Source organism: Myotis yumanensis, unplaced genomic scaffold (genome assembly GCF_028538775.1).
Source record: "Myotis yumanensis isolate MYYU_CA2020_CCGP unplaced genomic scaffold, mMyoYum1.0.hap1 SCAF_15, whole genome shotgun sequence".
Lineage (NCBI taxonomy): Eukaryota > Metazoa > Chordata > Mammalia > Chiroptera > Vespertilionidae > Myotis > Myotis yumanensis.
The window spans coordinates 2,179,907-2,193,604 of record NW_027223766.1 but is presented as its reverse complement, the minus strand read 5'-3'; positions in this window follow the sequence as shown (position 1 = coordinate 2,193,604).

Here is a 13,698-nt window from a genome sequence, read left to right as displayed (position 1 = left end):
ACAAAATGTGAGCAGAAGCCCGTGGACCTGACTTGTCCACCCTGCTTTGTGCCCTGAGATGGTCATCGGGTGCGGCTGGGAAGAGGGCAGCCTAGTCTTGTTACCATGACTTGTGGGCCTGCGGGGCCCACCAGGGCTGCCTGGGACCCACCCTTACAGGTATTTCTCTCGATAATGAGCAGGGACCGATGGCCAGGTCAGGGGTCCCTAGCTCCTGGCCCCCCTTGGCTTGCCACGGGCTGTGTGCAGCACTGCATGTCAGCGTGAGTGAGCGCAGGAACGTTGGGGTGTCCAGCGGAGTCCTGGCTCGTGCCACCCAACTCTACAGCTCCGTGTCCTCAGCTCCACAGTGAAGAAGGGGGTGGAGGGTAAATGGAGTGACCTGTGAAGTCACATCCTCTATCTCCGTTTCATAGACAAGGCAGCAGGCGCTGAGAGCCTGAGACAGCACCAATGGGTTTCACTTGTGTGTCCAGTGGAATATTTCAGAGAGAATGGGGCCCTCCGAGCATTTATCCAGTGTCTCCCCACTCTGGATCATGTTCCTCATCCCCACCCTGGCTTCCTGCCTCAGTTTCCCCTTAGAATTGCCAGAAGCATGCCCTGGCTGGTTTGGCTCAGTGGATAGAGAGTTGGCCCGTGGACTGAAGGGTCCCAGGTTCGATTCTGGTCAAGGGCACAGGCCTGGGTTGCGGGCTCAATCCCCAGTAGGGGGCGTGCAAAAGGCAGCCAATCAATGATTCCCTCTCATCATTGATGTTTCTATCTCTATCTCCCTCCCTCTCCCTTCCTTTTTGAAATCAATATATATATAATTTCCAGAAGCAGTGGGTAATTGCTACACACCAGCCCCCGTGTGTCCTGCTCCCTCCTGTCGTTTCTTACAGACCTGCGTCATTCCTGTTTAGATGGAGACCAGGTGGGGTTGTGAAAAGTATTTTTTAAATTGCTCTCTATGAGGTTAAAACATAGCAACCATCCAAGAATTAAACAAAAACAGGCTTTCAATACATTTTCAGACTAAAGAGGACCACCCCCTGGAAAGTATGGATAGAAATGAAAGGTCAGCTTCTCATCCCTTTGAATTCCATTTCCTTGCCTTTATCCATTAAAACACACATTTCACTTTTTAGCCATTTTTTAAAGTAGATTATCAAAGTTTCCAAAACTGTTTTTAGGTTTAGCACTAATATCAGCTACTCACAGGTCTTCCTTGTAGAGCCTTCTTTCCTTTGCCAACCATGGATTCACGTTGTGCCACTGTGCGCAGTTGTTAGCACAGCATGGGCCGGCAGGCCCTGGTGCATACTGGCAGGCCCTGGTGCGTACCTGTGGGCCCTGGTGCATACCTGTGGGCTCTGGTGTGTACCTGTGGGCCCTGGTGCGTACCTGTGGGCCCTGGTGAGTACCTGTGGGCCCTGGCGTGTACCTGTGGGCCCTGGTGCGTACCTGTGGGCCCTGGTGCGTACCTGTGGGCCCTGGTGAGTACCTATGGGCTCTGGTGCATACCTGTGGGCCCTGGTGCGTACCTGTGGGCTCTGGTGTGTACCTGTGGGCCCTGGCGCGTACCTGTGGGCCCTGGTGAGTACCTGTGGGCCCTGGTGTGTACCTGTGGGCCCTGGTGTGTACCTGTGGGCCCTGGCGCGTACCTGTGGGCCCTGGTGCGTACCTGTGGGCCCTGGTGTGTACCTGTGGGCCCTGGTGAGTACCTGTGGGCCCTGGTGAGTACCTGTGGGCCCTGGTGCATACCTGTGGGCCCTGGTGCGTACCTGTGGGCCCTGGTGTGTACCTGTGGGCCCTGGTGCGTACCTGTGGGCCCTGGTGAGTACCTGTGGGCTCTGGTGCGTACCTGTGGGCCCTGGTGCGTACCTGTGGGCCCTGGTGCGTACCTGTGGGCCCTGGTGAGTACCTGTGGGCCCTGGTGCGTACCTGTGGGCTCTGGTGTGTACCTGTGGGCTCTGGTGTGTACCTGTGGGCCCTGGTGCGTACCTGTGGGCTCTGGTGCGTACCTGAAGGAGGGGTGGCCACAAGCTGGGAGCTCGCTCCCTTGCAGCTGAAAGGTTGCTAAGCAAATAGGACAGAGGCATTCCCTTGGAGTCAGAGCCGATTCTCCATGATATCCTTGGGCTGGAAGTGAGACCCAGGGAGCTGGAACCCCGGGGACTGTTCCTGATACTGTAAACCTAACGTCAGTTCGGGAATAAGACTGTGAAATATGGATGGTGAGTCTGCTTCCTGACTGAGCCCCGCAGTCTCAGCCAGAGACTCAAAGGGCACCTCATAGAACTCGGTGTCTGCCATCCAAGAACGCAGACCGTGGGCTCCTGAGAGCCTCTCTTAGCACCAGGGCACAGGGAGGTGGAACTGGCAGCCCCGCTGGGGGGCAGGTGGCCTTGATGGATGGCCCGCCATAGTGCTGGCTCTGTAACCAGTGGTGTGTGGGCTCCAGGGAGCTGACGGCTGGTGCACACCTTGGGCCCCCAGGAGGACCCACCAGGGCATTTATGTGAAACCACAGTAACCGAGAAGGTTCAGAGGGAAAAGTTCAAGCCTGAGCCACATGATGGTGTGACTGCAGGAGCCTTTGAATTACCAGTAATTGGGTGAGTTTTCTCAAAATGAAATTTGCTGTTTCTTTATGAGAATGAGCCAGTGGTTTAATCACTTATTGCAAGTAAATCCTGGGGGGGGAGGGTGTGGTAGTGAATATATTTGCTACCAATCTTGGACGAATTCTTTTTCTAACTGAACTTGACCCTCCCCTCCCGCTGGAGTTCTTTGCGCCCACCGTGTGGCCTCAAAATGTTACCCTACAATCACTTCCAATGCTCATCCTAGTGTCTTCTGGTCCGGTTGCTTTTAGTGACGAGTTGCAGATGGTTCAAGAAACCCAGAGAAAAATCTGCAACCACATGCAAGCGCCTTAGCTGCTGAGACCCTGGGTCCCTCTGTAAGCACCGCATCGCCACTGACGCAGGGCAGCGTGGCAGGCGGTTCTGCAGAATGCTTACAAAATTATTTGTTAAGGACTAAATTTGCCAGTAAATTTCAAAGTGAAATTATTGCAAGATCTAAACATAGTTATACAACCACTTTCAATGGACGGCATGATTTATAATAAGAATTGAAATTACTCATGTGTCCATTTTCAGCCCTGAAAAACAATGCGGAGGAGTATTTTCAAGCACTTACTAGTCTGTGGATAAAAGACAAAATCAGACTCGCAGTAATAACTCAGTGTCTTCCCCGGGTGCACAGGACACCCTCCTGCCAGGTGCTGCCAGCAGACAACCGAGTGTCCCTGGGCGCTGATGGCACCAGGCAGCCGGGCCGCACTGCCCGAGGCCATGGCGATGCCCACACCACGCATCTGCTACCACCAAAGAGCCTGCCGCTGCCCAGAGCCCAAGTGAGTCGCAGGGCTCCACGCACAGCTGCTCTGACTGAGTTCTAATGGAACAGCATATTTAAAAACACTTCATTTTGCCTTCTTCACCTTCATTCCTACTTGAAGAATTTTAGGTGGTTTGTTTTAAACATTTTCAATCACATGAAAAACTGCTTATTTATATGCACAGTTGTTCAAACTAATTTAAGCCTCTGAGACAGCCAGGCCTAGTTCCCTGTTTAAAGGACCCGCTCCCTCACCCTTTCTTTTCTGGTGGAGGGCGCTGTCGCCTTGGTGCTTGGCTGCAGTCCTGGGTGCACCAGGACGGGAGGCTCCCTCTGCCTGCGCCTGCGCCCATCTGGCTGATGTCATCACAATGCCTTCTGGCTGATGTCACCATGGTGCCTCTGGCTGATGTCATCACAGTGCCTTCTGGCTGATGTCACCATGGCGCCTTCTGGCTGATGTCACCATGGCGCCTTCTGGCTGATGTCATCACGATGCCTTCTGGCTGATGTCACCATGGTGCCTTCTGGCTGATGTCACCATGGCGCCTTCTGGCTGATGTCATCACGATGCCTTCTGGCTGATGTCATCATGGTGCCTTCAGGCTGATGTCATCATGGTGCCTTCAGGCTGATGTCACCATGGCGCCTTCTGGCTGATGTCATCACGGCACCTCCTGGCTGATGTAATCAGGCCGCTTTAGGCTGATGTCATTACGATGCCTTCTGGCTGATGTCATCACGGCACCTTCTGGCTAATGTAATCAGGCCGCTTTAGGCTGATGTCACCACGGTGCCTTCTGGCTGATGTCACCATGGTGCCTCTGGCTGATGTCACCATGATGCCTTCTGGCTGATGTTACCATGGTACCTCTGGCTGATGTCATCATGGCACCTCTGGCTTCTGTAATCATGGTGCCTTCTGGCTGCTGTTTTGGGCTCACAGCTGCTCACTCATCAGGAGAGACATGAGCCCTTCCCACAAGGGCTCACCCAGCACCACATGGGGCTGGAACCCATGCCCTTCCACCTGTAAGCCCCGCAGTGGACGCACTGGCATGTTCCCCAGCACTCGATTCCAATGGAGCTGTGTCCCTGCCTCAGCCTCCAGGAGGAACCGCCCTGCCAACACCTTGATGCGAGGAATCTGGCCTCCGGAACAGATGGCATGAGAACACATTTGTGTTGTTTTAAGGCACCACAGGGGCAGCAGGAGACCAACACAAGTCATCCCCACAAAGCAGCCTCTTCTGTGAGCTGTGGGAAAGAAGGAACATGATCTCGGGCTACGTTCCTCTCTCCCAAAGCTTCCTACCGGCCCAACTGGCGAATGACCTCAAATGCTCTATGAGCAATAGATGGACCGTCCTGGAAGTGGCTCAGGACATGGGCGGGGTAAGATGTCTGACCTGCTCCTCCTGTGGTCAGCATGCTGAGTCCTTGCATCTTGGTGTCTCTCCACCTGGCTGTAAATGAGGGGAAAGCACGGGCCTGCCCCCCTCAGAGGGGACCGTTTACTCTCAGCTGTTAAGGCTTGTAAATGCTGTGAAGATGATAAACACTAGTCTTTATTTAGTCAACTAGGCAAGAGGACAATTAACTGAAAGTAAGACAGGAATGTGCCTCACAGCAACGTATCTAATAGAGCTCTTGTAGCTCAAACCAACAGAAACCTACTAGTATATGTAAAATGCTGTTTCTGTAATCTGCCCTATCACAGTGATAAATTAAGGCTTAGGGCTCCCAATTCCTTCTTTATCTCAACTGCTTAAATCCAATTGCTTTAATTAAAATTGCACTGAGAATGCATTTTCCAATTTAGACTTTCAGAGGCCATTGGGGGTTTGTTCTATTACATCCCAATCATGTTACCATGTTTAAAGAGTCACCACTTAATTTTCTCAACAGTAAAAAGCATTTTTTTTCTTAAATTAATAGTTATTGTTTCAACGAACAAGTCACAGCACAGAGCTGGTCACAAAATTAGCAGTTTCTAAGTGAGTGGTGGATGGAGATATTTTATAACCATTTCAGCTCTGAAATCTACCCTTACCTTTTGCTGGAGACATAAAGAGACATTATATTGCAACAAGAAGACATTCCAATTCAGTAAAGAGAGTAGCAATAATAAGTAGAGACCACTGGGTCCATTTGGCATTTCATGGTGACTGAAGGATCACCTGCATGCTATTTGTATTCCCAGTGAGGAATAGGACAGCAGCAAAGAACCCCAAACCTGGTAACTAGCCCCACGGGAATAAATGTGGGTGGTTGTGATATGGGTCCCGCACATCCATACTTTTTGCAAACATTCTAGATACTACAAACCACCAACTAAGAGAGACCCTCTACCTCAAGGCCATAGCCAACCTCCCTTCCTCCTTCCGCCTTCTCTCCCTCCGCTCCTTCCTTCCTTCCTTTCTTCCTTCCTTCCTCCCTTCATTCTTCCTTTCCTCCCTCTCTTTTTTCCTTTCTTCCCTTTATGTTTTAATATAATTTCAGAATTACAGAACAAAATCAAGAAGAATTTAAGGAACTCTTATATACCCTTAATGAGGAACAGGGAGAGAATTACCTGATATCTGCCATATCAGACACTAAAAGTATGGAGACTCCTTACTGTTAGACAAGTCCATGTAATTGGAATATTAATAGCTTTTATTATTCACATTAATTATAATACTGTATGATAATGACACATGAAAATGTAAGCCAAAATAGTTCCTGCTATACTAGTTTCTATTTCTGTAATTAATATCTTACAAAATGTCACCCTTTTTAAATACTAATTTGTTTCCTTTTTTCATTTTGATTGATATTTTTAAGTTATTTTAAGGAATTTAATTTTAAAAATAAGAACTGGTTCTGACTGGAGGTGAGAGTTAGAGATCAGGCTGGTTTTTCCTTAATTAGGTGCTCAAAATATTCTGTTCCTCCACAGAATGCATTTATTATTTTTCCTTAGGAGGGAGCATGTGTGTTCCAGGCAGACGATAAGCTCAGAGGAGATAATGATTTAATTTCATTAACAGTGACACCACAGCAGTGTTTAATTTATAAGTGTAATCACTGAATGGCCTTGAGTTTTTAAATTGCAAAACTCCAGAAAGAAAGAAATGGCAGAGCACCTGCCTGGGAGCGGGGGCACAGAAAATAAGAAAAGACATCCTTTGCCATGACCCACAGCCTCTCCTACATCAGGACAAAAGAAAGTCATTCGTCTAAAAGATCGGAGGCTGTTAGGAAGGCTAGAGTTTTAAACAGGGCTCTTTAAACCTTTTCACCCCTTAAAGGTGTTCAGGATCGAGGGTGAATGTGGAATGATTGTCAGGGTGGCGGGCCCACGCAGAGACCCACCTCGTCTCGGAGACACAGCTGTGCATTTCAAGCTCAGCTGGTTGACAGCTGAGATCTTGGAAACTGACCACCGTCCAGAGCCTAGAGCTGAGAAGGCAGGAGGCTGGTACAGGGACCGGTGGCTGCCGCCTGAGCTGGGCCAGCCAGAGCCTTGCCCATTGGCCCGTTGGCCCAAGGCCATCCCAGACGCAGGGACATGCCCGCTGGAGAGCGTGGCCAGTGGTCAGAGCTGCAGCAAGGGACATGCTTTGTGGCAAAGAGGAGAGGACAAAAACAGCAACCCTTTCAACAACAGCAGTGGATCTCAATGGCACACAACGACCTTTTCATCCCTCAATTAGGTTACAAACTAGGAAGTCACGGCGGGTGAGGATGCTCCGCCCGTCACTTCAGGGCCCTGTTTCAAATAGGAACCGCCAGGGCGGGGAGCAGGGCCCATGCCGTGACTGATGCGGCGACTGCACACATTCACCTGAGGAGGGGCCGCCTCCTGAGCAGCCAGGCATGACTGCGTCCAAGTTGAGCGTCATTGTCAGGATATTGACTAATTCACAGCAACAGGCAAGTTCAAATGGGAGCGTTTCTAGTGCCGAAGCTACAAAAAGCCTTTCACTTAGAAGAAGACACTCGGCATCACCTCTTCATGCTGACATCTTTGTCTGTTGCGTTAAAAGCACCTGACAAGTGACACATCCGTCCCCACTGTCCGTGTCCCCGGGTGTTGGCTTGGCAGCACGGGAAATGATAGTCAGCATCTGTTGGCTAAGCAAAGACTGTTCTCAGGGAAGAATTACCCAGCAATGGCCAAGGCTGTTTCCAAACCTTGGCCAGACACCAAGAATATCTGAAGCATTTGTTAAAGGAATTCAGCAAGGCCGAGGTGAGGCTCGGGAGTCCACGTGGGCCACCCCAGTCCTTAAATGTTCCCTGTGCTCAGCACCCTGGAGAAGCAGCCCAGCGCTGTGTTTAAGGGCGACGCTCTACAATCAATACCTGAAATGTGTGAGCTAAGAGATGAAACTGTTTTACCCCAAATAGTACTATTGGTTCCCGAACAGTCCTAGTAACACCGTGTCCACATCTCCGTGTGGATTTCTAACGGGACCTCGCCGTCCTGATTCCCGCAGCCGGCATCTGGGGAACCTGGGACAGAACTGCCAGCAGCATGTCATCTCCGGAGCTGGAGGACAAAGGGCCAGGGGCTCCCACAGCTCACTTAGTGGTTTGCTGGGCGCCTCACCACACCTGCCCCCAGTGAAAGAGGCTTCTTAGATAAACATCTCAGTAGCTTTGCTTCTAGTTTAAATACTTGAATGTCTACTGACAAGCCAGCTGACAATGTCACAGTGCTTATATTTTCAGAAAAAAAATTTCTCACATCTAAAGTCTCTTGATATTCTATAGCCAGAAAATTCGAACCATGAGCAACGCCATCGTGGTCCTCGCTGTGAGAAAGCATCGCTGTGACAGCGACTGCCCTGTTTCCAAGAACAGAGACAAGGAGGCCTGTCCTCGGCACATTGGTGACTGATTCTAGTCCATCCCGGAGGCTCTCAGGCCTCTGGTAAGACTCACGCGGAGCCTGTGCCCTCCCGTGGACACTTGAGACCCCGTCCAGCCACGGCGGGCAGTCGGCCTGGAGGAGTCTCTCCCGCCTGTTCTCCTCCAGAGCCGTTCGAGGGGGCCATTCAGCATCTCCGGTGACATGATGCAGGCGGCTGTGCAGCTTGAGGAGGTGGCCCTGCAGGCGCACAGATACGTGCACCGCGCTTTCCTGCGACCTGTCTGCTCCGGGTGCGCCTGGAGGGACTGAGCTATTCGCTCAGTTCACAGCAAGTGCCAGCAGCCTGTGGCTGGAGGCCCGGCCTCCCGCAGAAAAGCAGCAAGCCAGGAGTGACCTTGCAACGTGAGAACAGTCCCCTGATGAGAGGCGCTTCATGCCCGGACTCTGAAGTCGGCTCTGTCCACTCTGCCAAAGACAAGTGCGGCCGCAAGTAGATGCTCTGGGCAACGATGGCCGAGAGCAAACGCCTTGCGCCAGGGACGGACGCCTCTTCTTGGGGCCCCTGCTGACCAGCAGCCTTGACTGTCCAGGAAGCCAGTCACAGGCTGTGTCCCCAGGTGGCACTTGTGCCTCCTCCTTGATGGTGGAGCCCACTGATACTTTGTGTTATCAGCATACGGTGAAAGGACAGAACGGGGCTGATAACCGTGTTCCTAACTCCTCTTCAAGCAAAAGCCATAGAATGTATCAGTTGCTCAGCCAGCCCTTATCTCAGCCAATAGGAACGCAAGGAAACTAGCCCAAGGCTAAAAGTATGCTAGCCACCTCCTGTCTTTGTGTAACCAGACCCTAGCTGCACCCTGCCCTTGCGTCATTAGCCCCCGGCCCTCACTCAGCCAAATCAGTGGTCCGAGTGAGCCCCCACCCCCTGACCCAAGCCCTATAAATTCTTTGTTCTCTTAGAACTCGGGGCTCTCTCTTGCATCCAGTAATGGAGGCAGGAGGGGGACCAAGTCCCAGGCTTGAATAAAAGACCCTTTGCTTTTGCATCGGAAAAGGCTCCCTGGTCGTGGATTATTGGGGACCCCGAACTCTGGGCATAACAACGGAAGATGCTCTGACCGCCCTGAGGAAGAAGAGCTGTCTGTGCACAGGGCAGAGGTCCTGGGACACGCATCCCTCATGTCGGCCGCTGGCCCTGCGGCGCCTGGCTCAGCGGGCTGGCTTCTGTCACCAGGCTGACTCCTTGTGGGTGTAACAATGGTTCATTTCCCCTCAAACTAAACAATAAGGAGGATCTGGCCTCACAGGAGGCAACATAGCAAAGGTGGACCGGGCCCAGCAGGGAGGCCACTGCCCATGATATTCTCCATGAAATTGCATACAGTTTTAAAAATCATCCCCAGCTCAGTGCTGCAGGCCAGGTGACAGGGCTGTGCCGTGTAGGTCGGGGCAGAAACCACACCTAGAACGCCTTCCACGCGTCAAGTCTGCCTGGTGAACCAGCACGACATCCACCATTGCTCCCAGGCCCTCCCCACGCTGCCTGGCTGACCAGCGTGGTGTTCGTGCGTGGGACAGTTCAACAAGCTTTGACGTTTGGAATCTTTGACAATGGCCCTCACTTTTCCACGTCGTTCCCGGTCCCTGGGAGCTGCCTACTCATCATGTCCCAGCAGCACAGAGGCCCCACCAGGTGCCTTCCTTAGGGAAGCACCAGGGGATTGTGGGGTCCCCTAGGGTCACCTGCCCCATAAGACACCGTGGAAGACCAGCGTGCTGCTTAGGTCCCTCGGAGTCAGCTAGAGCAGCGTGGGTGCTGACATTGCCCTGGAAGCCTGTCCCACCTCGCCCTCGAACAAGATCACGCTGAGCAACGCCACGGGTGCTTGGGGCCGGTCGCGGGGAAGGCAGAGCCCAGCTGTGGTGACGCTGGAGGCTTTTCCTCAGCGGCACCTGGAGGCACCTTTTCTGTCCATAGACGCCCAGTCTCTGTACCTTCACGTCTGAGTCGGGTTCAGGTCGGCCCAGGGCCCTCCAGCTCGCTTCGAGGACGGACATGTGGGCGGCTGTACCGCGCAGGTGGGACTGGTCGAGATGCTCTGTTTTGGTCTCAGGGCATTAATGATGAACTCCCTACCTCCAAACACCCAGGTGTAATGGTCACTAACCCCCCTTGCCTTTATGAGTTAATTATAGCAACGTGAGCTTTCCTGTTCTTAGAGTTGATCATGGAAATGGAGTTAGAATCCTTGTTGGAAGTTGTAAACTTGTTTCACCTGCTTGTTCCCCTGCCCCGGCGCCCCTGCTTCTTGAAGACAAGCAGTGGAGGGTTCTTTCCGGTGGAGGACACCCACCTCCCGCAGGGGTCCAGCCTCATCAGGCACGGGGACAGGTGCGGCGAGCCCTGCATTCCGTCTCCCTACGTGTTTGGGTTCTTATTCTACCAGGAACGTTTGTGTCTCTTCTCCAACTTCCCAAGCCCACAGAGACCTGTTTTCCTAAAGGCCCACTGCGCGACCTCACTCATTTGCTGCAGAATCTGGTTGTTGGGCCCAGGCTGGCACATTAGCCAATTAAAACCAAGCTCCTCCCTCTGGTCCAGCAGCTTGGGGTCCCTGCCTCCCTCCCCCGCACCTCCTCCCCGGTCCCCAGAGCCTGGGTGGTGGAAAGTAGCGAGACTTTGTAACTTGGGTTATGGAAGCTGTTTCCTCCAGTGTTTGACATTATAATTATTTCCTTTGCAGGGGGTGTTGGAATACGACTATAGTTTTTAGGCCTGGAGACAATTAAAAGTGTTAAGAATGAGGCGAGAATTCTACTAACTTCTCGTTTTCGAGGCAAGTCCACTGAAGAAGGGGCCACGGGGCTGCACACGAGGTGAAGCAGCCGCATCAGATGGGGGAGGTACCCCGAAGCTCTGAGCAGACCGGGATTCGGATGCTATAACCTTCTCACGTCAACAGCTGCATTTCTTCTCTTGCTCAGCCCCAAGATCTTCACACACGACATCGAAGGAGGCTGTGAACTGTAGAACATTGAAATCCGGCAGCACTGGGTCAGGGGAGGGTCAGTTCCTGGCTCGCTCAGAACTGTGGCTGCAAAAGGAAGAAATTCATAGTCCTTGGTTTTCAGCAAATGCCCAAGCCAGGCAAACAGGAATTTAACTTATGGTTTTCTTCCCTTAAGCTTTCATGTGCTGTTCGTGTTGCCTTCGCCCCAGAGCCTTGGTCCTGTGTTTTCCTCTCGCCTTGTGCAGGCAGCCCCTGGGCCCTCTAACACCAGGCCTCCAGCGCTCCTGTTCCAGGGGGTGTAGGAGATGATTTATTCATCTGCCTGCCGGGGGATAGTCATTATGTCCCCAGATGATACAGGTGAATTCTCACCATTCCATTCTCACCAGGACAGCTAGAGCACTCCTCGTCCTCCTGTCCACCCTGGTCGGGCCTCAGGTGCCTGCCGAGACAGCGGCCCTGCCTGACCAGCCAAGAACAAAGGCCAAGGGCAGCGGGTCGCTCACAGAATCACAGGTGGGCTGGTGGCAAAGGCGGAGGCATCGAGTCCCTTCACGACCTCGCCTTTGCCTGTGCCTTTGAACTGGCCTTGCACGGTCTCCTCCATGTGCACGGGGCTCCTGTTCTGGAGTAACTCGTTTCCCGCGTGTGCTGTGCACTCTCACACACACGCCTCTCTGTAAGCTGCGCTTCTGCCTGAACAATCCTTTCCTGCTGCTCAACTGTCAACCTTTACTTTTGTTTTCTACTTTATAATGTCTTCCCTGATAACCCGGGTAGTTCCCATCTGAACTCTCTCAGGATCTGGTTGCACCTGTAAGCCTATAATATTCCTCACGCTCCATTACAGGTTATGTTACATGGTGCTATGTATCTCATGTTATGTGATTACAATAAAGTTAATAATTTAAGCAAATTTGACTGCCTTATGTAGCTTTGCATAGCCTATGCCCTGTTGTTGCTAATATTTGAAATGTAACAAATATTCAATTAATCACAAATGATTAGACAAATGAAGCAGCTTCATATGTTTTTTTTTTGGAAAGAATATAATTTTACTGTAACCCCATTAAATTGACAGGCGACATGCCAATGTCATAGTACTTTCTTGATGCTTACAAATACTTCTCTGCCAGCTCTTCAGCCCTCCTGTTTCTGAGCGCCCTCTCTAGGGGACCATGCCCTGGAGGTGGCTGGCGTCTGGTCCCTGTGTAACGCTGCTACTGCTCACCCGTGACCTTCCTTTGAAGACTTCAGTCAGTGAAATTAAAAGGCCTCTCTTTCCTAGGCTTTTATCAGCCAAAACAATTGACCAAACGTCTCCCTAAGGAACGGGTCAAGTGTCCTTGGAAAGCAGTTGCCAGTAGTCGCATGGCCCCTTTCTCTCTGCTGAGGGAGGGGCCACAGGTGCTGCAAGGGTGGGATCCAACACACAGGGGAACATGCGGGAAGTGGGCGAAAAGGAAAACAGTGGCCCCATGAGTGTGAGGACTGTCCCGGGGCAGCTGTGTCCATGAAATGTGGTTTAACGTAGGGTCAGATTAATGCAGTTACATTTAGAACACATTATTCTAAACTAATGCTGTGAAAAAACATCGCCATGCCCACCCGCCCCCCTCATAATCCTCTGCTCTGAAACCCCTCTCTCTCTCTCTCTCTCTATATATATATATCTACACTAATAAAAGAGAAACATGGTAATTGGTGTACGACCGCTACCCTTCCCATTGGCTAATCAGCGTATCCTTATGCAAATTAACTGTCAGCCAAGATGGTGGCCGGCAGCCAGGCACTGAAGCGAGCAGGGAGGCTTGCTTCCTCCAGGAACTGCGGACTCCAACGTTCCCCGCCTCACTTGCCGGACTCTCAACTGCAACTCTAAGCAACTATTACTATGTTGCAAATAAGAAGCTAAACAAAACCGGCTTTCAGTCAGCCCCGGACCGCAACATTGTATCCATGTTTTCAGCAGCGAGGCCTCAGAGCTAAAGCTGGCCCAGAATAAAAAAAAAAAAGAAAACAAGGAGCGGTTGGGAGCTTTTAGTCAACTGCCAGCGGGAAAACAGCCCTCAGCCCCTCAGCCAGCCTGGCCAGGCACCCCAGTGGGGACCCCCACCCTGATCCAGGACACCCTTCAGGGCAAACCAGCCGGCCCCCACCCGTTCACCAGGCCTCTATTCTATATAGTAAAAGGGTAATATGCCTCCCGGCACCGGGATCAGTGGAGCAGCGAGGCTCCCGGCACTGGGATCAGCGTGCCAGGGGGCAGCGCCCAAACCCTCTGATCAGCCCTGCTCTGTGCCTGATAGGGGGGGAGCTCCCCAATCCCCCGATTGCCCTGCGGCTCTGTGTGTGACAGGGTGCAGCACACCAACCCCCTGATCGACCCTGCTCTGTGTGTGACAGGGTGCGGCGCCCCAACTCCCCCCT